Raw genomic sequence first — 12,467 nt, 5'->3', positions numbered from 1 at the left:
GTCCACCATAATTCCTCCGTATTTGCCATGTGAGAGGGTGGTCACGTTACCGCATGTACAAAATTTGCATACTTTTAGTCATGTGCTGACTAATCTTATCTGGCTTTTCACTTCTATTAATCTACTGGCTGATATGTAAAAAGGATTTGTTTACATGAGACAACACCTTTCATTTTTTTTTCATTGTAGAAATTTTAAGTAATATTATTATTTTAATTATTTTTAGATAGGAAGACAGGATAATCTTTAACATTTTTTTTATGTGGTCTATTGCACAAAGTATCCAGCTTTGAGCAAAATATAAAGCTTTACCTTCTTATAGATAAAAATGAGGAAAATTATCAGCTCACCAAAGGTAGTTCATGGTCATAGATAGTCCATATGGTGATGCAAGAAATAAGCAGGCCAGTATTACTGGCACGGAAAACAAAAAAGGTGAACCTTATTATGACTTATGGAGATACTCATTTTTGGAACTCACTTGCGAATGAATGGAGAGAGCTATCCAAGTATGCTTGACCACTAGTGTCATTTCCAGGAAGTTTGTGACAGTGCCCCCCAATTGTCAAAAATAGATGTGGTTCTGAGTGGTGAGACCCACATCTATCTGACATTATTGGCATATCCTTTTGTTATAGCTCACATGAGGCAATGCCTTTAAGATCACTCTCAAAGATCCATGGTTCCCATGTTTTATACAACTCATTTTAGGTTGTACATTATTAGATACTCTTACAAATTAGATTCATTTTCATGACTCCTCCAACTATTCTAAGGTGGTCGATAAATCCTAAATCCCATGTTTTTGAAATTTTTTGGTTATACATTGGTTATATTTTATGTTACAGTCTTGTTTGTAAAATAGATAACATAACACTGATCCCCATCCACCAATTTTTTTATAGTGCTGAAGATAAGTAAAAAAGTACAATAACAGAAGACAACCATGAGATTACATACAGCTCCAAATACATAAAAAGTAGGGAACCTTTCAACTTGACGATGCAGGTTTTTATTGTAGTAATGCAGAAATCAGCAAAGAATTAATGTTTATTATGTAGTGTGAGAACCTACAAGTGCTGGAAACTGTATTTAGTAGCCAAAGGTGCAAAAAATGTTAGCTTGTTTAACTAGAACTACTGATGGAGTCATTTTGACTCCTTTCGTTTTTTATTTCTCTTCTGTGACTACATTTTTCAGAATTCCGGCTTGAAACTCGGTGACTTTTCCTCAAATATGATGTGAAAAAAGATTTTGTGAGAATAAATAATTTTGGTGAAAAATTTGCGCGTTTTTTTCAAAATTTACCAAGAACTACTGAAGGGAGTCATTTTGACTCCCTACTATATTTTGAGGTCCTTTTGTCACTAAATGTTGCTATAAAGTTTTGTGCATAATTTTTTCACTCTGTCTTATTTACCCTGATGTTCATATAGATGTAGTTCAATTTACATGTCAACTTTTCACATTTTCCTTGTGTTTTACCTGCTTGTATTACTGTGTAATGCTGAACAAAATAGCTTGTTTACTCTAGGCTCTTATCTTATGCTAATGAAGGGTGGTGTTTTTCTAAGGTCCTAGCAGGAGACAGTATTCTGGATAGTAACTTTACTTTCAGTTCAGCTGAAGAGACAAAGAGAACAGACGCAGACATACGAGCTCTGAAGACTCATACAGGTATGAATTGTTATGAAATAGTTTAGCTGTCTGTCAACTGATTCAGCCCACCTACTTTTGAAGGTGGCAGAACAGTTATTATTTCTTTTAGTTTTCATTTCATTTCTATTTTTCAGCAGGGAACTATATAGAATTATGGAATTTGTGAGGAATATGGAGAGAAGACGTTTGATAAAGCCTCAGGATATTCTGGCTACTTTGCAATCCATACAAGAGGATGAATCGGAATCCGAATTGCAGGAACATGTATTTGATTCTGACAGTGATGAAGATTTCATTCCTCAGAACATATCAAGTGAATCTGAAGACTCAGAAGGAACAAATCCAGAAGGTAAGTAGTTATGTGTATTTATTTGTTCTTCCACACACTGAGTTAGGGCCTGTGCACACTAGCAGAATTCTGGCTGAATAGCCATCTGGATATTCTTGCCGCAATACAGGCCGTACCTGCCCGCTCATGCCTGAAGCTCCGAACCCCGGGCTGGAGCCGCTGTCAGGGACAGAGCAGCGCTTGCTTACGCGCGAGCACGGCTCCGTCCCAGACAGCGGCTCCAGCCCGGGGTTCGGAGCGGAGCTTCAGGAATGAAACTCCACTCTGTACCTGAGCGGGCAGGTGCGGGCCGGATTGTGGTGAGAATATCCGGTCGGATATTCCGCCGCTAATCCAGCCAATGTGCACGGACCCTTACAAAACAAAAATTCTAAATATTCATCAACTTTTTTACAGATATTCCAAGCACATCAACTGGGGATCGGGCTCATGCAGTTATGTTGCCTCGTGACCATCCTCCTGGTCGTGGACAGAAAAAATCAGCAAAACGTCCCAGAAATGAAAGAACAACAGATAACGATGGCGGCGAAGGTAATGCAACAACAAACACCAGAGAAGGCGAATCTGAAGGAATACTAGTTTCAGCAGATGGTATTCAATGGAAACCTGTTGAAATTGGAGAACACTTGCCTGGTAGGCGTGACAGCCAAAATATTCTTCGAGAAGCACCTGGCCCTACAGGATACGCCAGAAGAAATATCATTATCGATAGTCCTTTGAGCGCATGGCGTTTATTTTTTGATTCATATATATTGACACATATAAAGAACTGTACGCTTGCAGAAGCATGCAGGAACAATAATTTACAGTTTACTCTATCTGATGAGGAGCTAGATGCATTCATTACGATATTCTATGCTCGTGGAATATCTGGCACGAACCGTCACTCGATTAGCAGTATTTGGTGTAATGACTGGGGAATACCGTTTTGCAAAGCGACAATGTCTAGGGACCGCTTTGTTGAAATTATGAGGTTTCTCAGATTTGATGAGAAATCTACTCGATCGGAGAGACTGCAAACGGACAAGTTTGCTCTATTTTCTACTGTGTGGGACAGGTTTATTGAAAATTGTATTGCGTGTTACAAACCTGGCCCATACATAACGGTGGATGAGCAACTTTTCCCAAGCAAAACTAGGTGTCCATTCATGCAGTACATGCCTTCCAAACCAGATAAATATGGCCACAAATATTGGCTAGCTGTTGATAAGAGGAGCAAATATCTGGCAAATGGCTTCCCTTATCTAGGCAAAGATGACACACGCCGTGCTGAGGACCGTTTAGCTGACCATGTGGTAATGAAGTTATTGGACCAGTTTTTGAAAAAAGGTCGCAATGTTACAACCGATAATTATTTTACTTCAGTAAAATTAGCTAAACAGCTAAAAAGCAAAGGAACAACCATCGTGGGAACACTGAACAAGATAAGGCGAGAAGTGCCTAAAGAAATAAAATCCATGAAAGAGGAATTGTACAACACTAAAGTGTTTAGAAATGAAGACAATTTTACACTTACGGTATATCAAGGAAAGCCCAACAAAAATGTTGAGTTCCGTCCATCCAGATGTTGTTGTTGCGTCTGATTCCGCTAAAAAAACTCCAGAAACGGTAAAGTTTTACAATGAAACAAAATATGGAGTAGATGTAGTGGATCAGATGGCACGAAAATATACCACACGAACATGCACAAGGAGATGGCCTGTTCATGCATTTGAAAATGCCTTAGACTTTGCGGGTATAAATGCATGGATAATATTCAAGGAGATTACCCACCAAAAAATGTCACGCAAGGCATTTTTGCAAACGCTTGTGAGAGAGTTGAGTGGTCCTTATGTCACAGATAGGGAAAAGGGTTCCACGTCCCAAGTTTCTACATGCTCAGAAGTGATGGTTCAAACAAAATTTTGCCAGATCAAAGAAAAGTGCAAGAAAAATAGATCTGTCGGAAATTGTAAGACTTGTGGTAAGTCTTTGTGTGGGCAATGTACTGCCATAAATCAAAGGCAATGCCTAAAATGCGAAACACCAAATGTTTAGAAGGTGAATTCTGCGCCATATTTTCATTTTTATGCTCCTCCACCTACATTTTCTCTGCTTTTTGTTCTTCAGTTGTTGTTTATATGTGTGCACTTGAATAAAAAAAATGTTTGAAAAACGTCTATTATAATTATTGTTATTTTCTGTAGAAAAATAAGAAAAGCAGAAAAAAAAACAATCAAAAGCATTACTGTTGGATCTCACAATAATAATACATTACAAAAAATATAATTATTAATAAATAACCACAAATGAAACTCTAAAAATAAACGAAAACAAGCAAGGAGTCAAAATGACTCCTTTCAGTAGTTCTAGGCGGGGTCACGAGTCCAGTAGTCCTAGTGTTAACTGTTTCTCACTTATTTGCAAATGACTCCTTTTGTCTTTAGATTAAATGGGTTTTAAACTGACATAAATGTGAACCAAGTCTCTTATCATTTGTCTGATAAGCAATGCATGTTTCATGTACTGACCAGACCGTCTCTGTGTATTATTACACTAAATAATATTTGCCATGTGTCTAAACCTTTTTTCTGTTTCTGTCACACCTTTGCTTAACCTTGTTAATTGTGTTAGTCAGAAAACATGGTTTAATGTAGCACAGAGAATGACCCACCAGATGACCTACGGAGATCAAATAACATGAATCCATTTTCTCAACAGGAAAAAGAAAAGCTATTTTTTTACATAATTTCATCTAATTAACATTTACATATCAAGAAGGTGGGAAAATATCAAAACAGAAGACTAAAACAATAATCTAAGTATATGTAATATGCTTAATAATATATATGTAAGAGAACATGACACATATGATCAATTGTATTTATGTCAAATGTGTGCAAGAAGAGATTTCAACATTTTTTTAAGTGATTTTGTCTTGTTATAAAGTAATTGCATATTGGTAGGATATATTAAAGATAAGCAGATATAACTGCGAAGGATAGAGTTTGTTTCAAATTTCCTAAAATTTGTGGTTTCATGGAAATTTGAGAATTTTGAGATTCAATTTGCAGTTTGAAAAAAAGAAACTTGCAGGGCACTATTTACCAGACTGCTGAAGCATGAGAGAGCATGCTAACATAATTTTGTGTTGCTGCTCAGACATCCCCATATTGCTTGCAACTATGACATCTTATGGATTATCATACCTTATACAGTGATGGTCAGTACCTGGGCCATCACAGATCAGCAGTTCTCAGGAGAACACAATTTGCACAGCAAAATCACTCTCCATCTCCACACTCACTGTGGAAGTCTCCCTCCTGTAGAGTGTAAGTTATGGTCAGCAGGGTTCGTTCTCTTTCTACATCCTATAAAGTGGGAGCTCATATGGGCAGCAAGTTCCTTTCTCTCTCTCTCCTTCTCTCTCTCCTATAGAATACAAACGCTTCTGGTCAGCAGGGTCCACTCTTTCTCTCTCTTCTGTATAGAGTAAGCATTTATGGTCAGTTTGATCCTTTCTCTTTCACCTGTAAACTGTTAGCTCTTATAGTTAGCCGGGTTCTTTCTCTGTCTCCCCTGTCTCCCACATGTACTGTATATTCCGAGCAAATGCAAGCTTCACTGTAATGAGATTGGCACAAATTTATTTGCAGCAAATCAAATTTTAGAGGAAAATTTGGCGAAGTCTGCAAATTTGAATTTAAAAATTGAGATTTTGCTTATCTTGAGCCATCATTTGATGATAGGTGAGGGGCACTACTGCGCTTGTGCCTTGTGGCATTAGTCTGAGAAAGACTTTTCCTATTTTTCAAGATGCCAATACCTGTCACGGTTAGGTGTAATTGACAGTCGCTCTGGATCTGGCTATAGGTGATCACTGCACTTGGCATTACAGACACCTTCTTAATCCTTATCCTTATCTTAATCCTTATTCATTTAGGACCCAGCGGCGACCTCCCTCCTGCTGCTGATGGACACAACCTTGCCTCAGAGTTAAAAACACTCAGTTTTCTCCAGGGAATTGCCGGTGATACTTCTATGTACCTTTATGCAGGCTTGGAGCAGTAGCAGTTGGCTAGCTTCTTCTCTGGTCCCCTTGGAGGACAGTTAACGTTACTCCTCTGGTGTCTGCTCAAGCTAAGTTTAATCCCTTTGTTTCTCTTAATTGTTGTCTTTAGTTTGTATTGGGGCCAAAGAGTGCTCATCCCTCCCCCTCCCTTTATAGGGCCAAGCTCTAGGGACATCCAGGGTTTAGGGTCCTGCTATATAGGGACGGTAGAGTAGGCACTTTAATATTAGATCTACCTAGGAGTCTCCACTCCCCCTTTCCCCAGTGTTTGGGCTTCCTCCCCCTCTTCCTTTCATGTTGCAATTAGTCTTTCCCTCTCCTTGCATGACAATACCCACATACATAAGCAGAAACTCATAAAATGGTTTGAAAAACTGAGTAGATTTCACCCGACAAAATCTTTGCAATATTCTTTACCTCTACTACTAGAATCTTTGTTACTGAATTGATGTGCATCTATTTTCTAAAATATCTATTGAAATTACTTCAAAGAAGAGTAAAGTGCCAAGGATAAAGAGCAATTCCTTGGTGACGAGTGCATCTGCCGAAATTTGAATTTTTCAGTTTGCTTGAATTTGGCAAGGAAATTCAATTTGGTTGCCAGTCACTGCCAATAATATTCGTTGCAGGTATGTACCCTATTGATAAGCGGGTTGGTAACATTATATTGTCAATTTATTGATATATTTAAATGTTTTCCTACATTACCAACAGGTATAACCTAATGCAGAGTTCAAAGAAAAAGAGCACCAGCATTGTTATTTCATAGATAAAGCAAGTATATACTAAAACAGGCATGTCAAGAAAGATGACAGGCATCTTTTAAGAGCTATCTTCATGTTATAATAAAACTAAAATAATGTACATGGATATTGTTTTTGAAATTACTGCTTGAGTCACATCTCTGATGGAGCCCTAAGGTCATAAAGTTTCGTAGGTCAGCTCATAATGTGTTTTTCCTTTTTGTCTGGTTTTCTGCTATAGTTTGAAAGTTTGTGTTTAGTATCATTGTTGTGTTGAATAATCCCAATGCTGTCAACTCAAATATTCCTGTTAAAGATTACAAATACAAACCAGAATTTATAGTTATGTCAGCAATCCCAGTGGGCCAAGATACTGTGAGATGCATATTACAAGCCCTAAACTTTATTATTCAAATGAAGCTAGGATGATAAAATCTCTGACTTCTAGTGCCTAAAAGTTACTTTAAAGTGGCTCACTATAGATTTTATTCACATATAGCTAGACAACATGCTATTAAGAGACAATGTCATCTCAGCAAGTTACCCAGCATTGCAAGAACAACTGTATGCATTTTTTAAAATACAGATGTTGAAAATATTAATGAAACAATGTGTACTGATTAGAGATGAGCGAATGTTTCAATGTTAAGTTCGGATTACGATCATCAAAATTGCAATATTTGCCGATTAATTAGTCGAATATTCGTTGAACATTACCAAATGCCCTTGGATTCAATGGGGGGGCAAAAAGAACACAAAGGGGCCCAAAAGCTGTGAAAACACATCAAGTTAGGGACAGACACCAGAAAAGTGCCATCAATTGACCCAGAGTACAAGTACTATAATTATTATTATTATTACAGTGACATTTATTCCATGGCATTTTACATGTGAAAAGGGGTCACCGATTGGTACAAGAGGACTGAGGACCCGGCCTGCGAGGGCGCATAAACAATCTACAAGGGATGGGTGAGGATACAGTAGGTCAGGGTACAACTGGTCGTGCAGCGGTATGCTGGAATGAGAGTTACTGCAGATTGCACGCTTGTCAGAAGAAGTGGGACTTCAGCTTCCTTTTCAAGTTTTCCATGGAAGTGAGAGTCTGATGTGTTGGGGTACAGAGTTACACAGTAGGGGAGATGCACGGGACAAATCTTGTATGCAATTGTGGAAAGAATAGATAAGAGGGAAGTAGAGAAGGACATTTTTTTTGGAAGGATAGGAGGTTGCATGCAGGTAAGTACAGGAAGACTAGGTCACACATATATATAGCAGACAGGTTTTTGTTGGCTTGGTATGCCAAAGTTAGGCTTTTTAACTGGAGTCTATGGGCAACGGGGAGCCAGTGCAGGGATTGACAGAGAGAGGGAAGAAGCCGGGGAATAGCGGGGTGACAGGTGTATTAGTCGGCCAGCACAGTTTACGATAGATTGGAGGGGTGCAAGAGTGGTAGAAGGGAGACCACAGAGCAGGAGCTTGCAGTAGTCGAGGCGGGAGAGGATGAGGGCGTGCACTTGTGTTTTGGTAGATTCATGGTTGAGGAATGTGTGGATACCAGAGATATTTTGGAGTTGGAGCCAGCAGCAAGTGAAAAGGGCAGAGTGGGCATCCATTGACTTTGATGGATAGGTCAGTTGGGGGGCTGAATGAGATGGTGGAAAAATGATGAATTCAGTTTTATCCATGTTAAGTTTTACAAATCTAGCAGAGAAGAAAACTGAAATACTGGACACACATTAAGGGATTCTGGTTATTAAGATGGTGATATCAGGTCCAGAGAGGTAGATCTGTGTGTCATCAGCATAGAAGGGATACTAAAAGCTGTGAGTCTCAACGAGCTATCCCAGGCTGAAGGTTTAGATGGAGAAGAGCAGGAGTCCTAGAACTGAATCTTGGGGGACACCAACACATAGGAGGCGAGATGAGGAGGTGATGTTTGAGTGGGAGATACTGAATGTCCGGTCAGTTAGGTATGAAGAGATCAAAGATCGATGATGCCGAGACAGTGTTACGCCTTTTAGATGAGAGCCAGAAAGAACATGTGCTTCAGAAGATGACAAGTAGTGTTGAGCCACCCCCGTAGTGTTCGGGTTCGGTTCGGTTCGTCGAACACCGGGATGTTCGAGGAACTGTTCGTCGAACTGTTCGTCGAACACCTTAGAACACCGTCGAACACCGTTAAAACCAATGGCAGGCAAACAAAAACACATAGAAACACATAGAAAACACCTTCAAAGGTGTCCAAAAGCTGCCAAACTGCTCAGAAGACGCTTTCTTTAAAAAAGCCGGCCGGCAATTCAGCAGCGGCATACACCGGTACCCGACAATTTAGACATGAAGGAATAGAGCATCACACATAGATTAGATAGATAGAAACATGTCAGTCACATATGTATGAAGTACAGTGACAGTGTTGCTTACTGTACTTGTCATTTAGTGTAAAGGATTTATTAAAAAATATAATAGTGTTTTCATGCACCGTCTCTTTAAAAAAGCCGGCCGGCAATTCAGCAGCGGTACCCGACAATTTATAACAGACAGAATAGAGCTTCACACATAGATTAGATAGATAGAAACATGTCAGTCACATATATATGAAGTACTGTGACAGTGTTGCTTACTGTACTTGTCATTTACTGCAAAGGATTTATTAAAAAAAATAATAGTGTTTTCATGCACCGTCTCTTTAAAAAAGCCGGCTGGCAATTCAGCATCTGTACCCGACAATTTAGAATAGAAGGAATAGAGAATCACACATAGATTAGATAGATAGAAACATGTCAGCCACATATATACGAAGTACAGTGACAGTGTTGCTTACTGTACTTGTCATTTAGTGTAAAGGATTTATTAAAAAATATAATAGTGTTTTCGTGCACCGTCTCTTTAAAAAAGCCGGCCGGCAATTCAGCAGCGGTACCCGACAATTTATAACAGACAGAATAGAGCTTCACACATAGATTAGATAGATAGAAACATGTCAGTCACATATATATGAAGTACTGTGACAGTGTTGCTTACTGTACTTGTCATTTACTGCAAAGGATTTATTAAAAAAAATAATAGTGTTTTCATGCACCGTCTCTTTAAAAAAGCCGGCCGGCAATTCAGCATCTGTACCTGACAATTTATAACAGACAGAATAGAGCTTCACACATAGATTAGATAGATAGAAACATGTCAGTCACATATATAATAAGTACAGTGACAGTGTTGGTTACTGTACTTGTCATTTAGTATTAAAATAAAGGATTTATTATTAAAAAAAATTGGCGTGGGGTTCCCCGTAATTTTAGTCTCTAGCGGAGGTTAAGCAAACAGCTGGGGCAGATGTTTGAAGCCTGGGAAGGGGATAATACCCACGGAGCTTCCCAGGCTACTAATATCAGCCCCCAGCTGAATACCTAGCCTTTACTAGCTATTAAAATGGAGGACCCCCCCCAAAAAAATGACGTGGGGTCCCCCCTAATTTAATAGCTAGCAAAGGCTAGGCAGACAGCTGGGGGCTGATATTAATAGCCCAGGAAGGGAGCCATGAATATTGGCCCCCTCCCAGGCTAGAAACACCAGCCGTCAGCCGCCCCAGAAATGGCGCATCCATAGGATGCGCCAATTCTGGCACTTAGCCTTGCTCTTCCACGCTGCCCTGGTGCGGTGGCAGGGGGTAATAGGGTTGGGGTTGATGTCAGCTTATAATGCCAGCTGACATCAAGCCCAGGTTAGTAATGGAGAGGCGTTTATAAGACACCCCCATTACTAACCCCATAGTCAAAGTTAAAAAAAAAACACAAACACCCAGAATAAAGTCCTTTAATTGAAATAAAGACACAATTCTTTATTGTTCTAAATTAAACCATACTTACCATCACGCCCATTCCAGCTGAAGCCAACGATCTCCTGCAATAAAAGAAAAATAATAAAGCAACCTCATCCTTACCTTTCCATTGTTCCCAGGACAGCTTCTGCTCTGCTACATCGGGATGACAGGCTGGACCGCAGCAGACCACTGCCATCCAGCCTGTCATCCCGCAGACACTGAGAAGCGCAGGCATGCTTGCGCTCCTCAGTGTCTCGCTGTGACGGCATAAAGATGAGGCAAGCTCATGTCCAATGAACTCGGCGCACCTCATGCACGTCACTGACAGCGTGGGAAAATTCTCCTGCACTCAGCACTTCAGCGTGAAAATTCTCCCACGCTGTCAGTGACGTACATGAGGTCAGCTGAGTTCATTGGACATGAGCTCACCTCATGCACGTCACTGACAGCGTGGGGAAATTCTCCTGCACTCAGCGCTACAGCGTGAGAATTCTTCCACGCTGTCAGTGACGTGCATGAGGTGAGCTCATTCATGTCCAATGAACTCAGCTGACCTCATGCATGTCACTGACAGCGTGGGAGAATTCTCACGCTGAAGTGCTGAGTGCAGGAGAATTCTCCCACGCTGTCAGTGACGTGCATGAGGTGCGCCGAGTTCATTGGACATGACCTCGGCTCATCTTTATGCCGTCACAGCCAGACACTGCAGAGCGCAAGCATGCCTGCGCTTCTCAGTGTCTGCGGGATGACAGGCTGGATGGCAGCGTTCTGCAGGTCCAGCCTGTCATCTCGATGTAGCAGAGCTGGAGCCGTCGTGGGAACCATGGAAAGGTAAGGATGAGGTTGCTTTATTATTTTTCTTTTATTGCAGGAGATCGTTGGCTTCAGCTGGAATGGGCGTGACGGTAAGTATGGTTTAATTTAGAACAATAAAGGAATGTGTCTTTATTTCAATTAAAGGACTTTATTCTGGGTGTTTGTGTTTTCTTTTAACTTTGACTATGGGGTTACTAATGGGGGTGTCTTATAGACGCCTCTCCATTACTAACCTGGGCTTGATGTCAGCTGGCATTATAAGCTGACATCAACCCCAACCCTATTACCCCCTGCCACCGCACCAGGGCAGCGTGGAAGAGCGAGGCTAAGTGCCAGAATTGGCGCATCCTATGGATGCGCCATTTCTGGGGTGGCTGACGGCTGGTGTTTCTACCCTGGGAGGGGGCCAATATTCATGGCTCCCTTCCTGGGCTATTAATATCAGCCCCCAGCTGTCTGCCTAGCCTTTGCTAGCTATTAAATTAGGGGGGACCCCACGTCAATTTTTTGGGGGGGTCCTCCATTTTAATAGCTAGTAAAGGCTAGGTATTCAGCTGGGGGCTGATATTAGTAGCCTGGGAAGCTCCGTGGGTATTACCTCCTTCCCAGGCTTCAAACATCTGCCCCAGCTGTCTGCTTAACCTCCGCTAGAGACTAAAATTACGGGGAACCCCACGCCAATTTTTTTTAATAATAAATCCTTTATTTTAATACTAAATGACAAGTACAGTAACCAACACTGTCACTGTACTTATTATATATGTGACTGACATGTTTCTATCTATCTAATCTATGTGTGAAGCTCTATTCTGTCTGTTATAAATTGTCGGGTACAGATGCTGAATTGCCGGCCGGCTTTTTTAAAGAGACGGTGCATGAAAACACTATTATTTTTTTTAATAAATCCTTTGCAGTAAATGACAAGTACAGTAAGCAACACTGTCACAGTACTTCATATATATGTGACTGACATGTTTCTATCTACCTAATCTATGTGTGATTCTCTATTCTTTCTGTTATAAATTGTCGGGT

Source organism: Phyllobates terribilis, unplaced genomic scaffold, assembly GCF_046119375.1.
Source record: "Phyllobates terribilis strain yellow unplaced genomic scaffold, ASM4611937v1 Scaffold_2__4_contigs__length_985480577, whole genome shotgun sequence".
Lineage (NCBI taxonomy): Eukaryota > Metazoa > Chordata > Amphibia > Anura > Dendrobatidae > Phyllobates > Phyllobates terribilis.
This window is presented reverse-complemented; position numbering follows the sequence as displayed.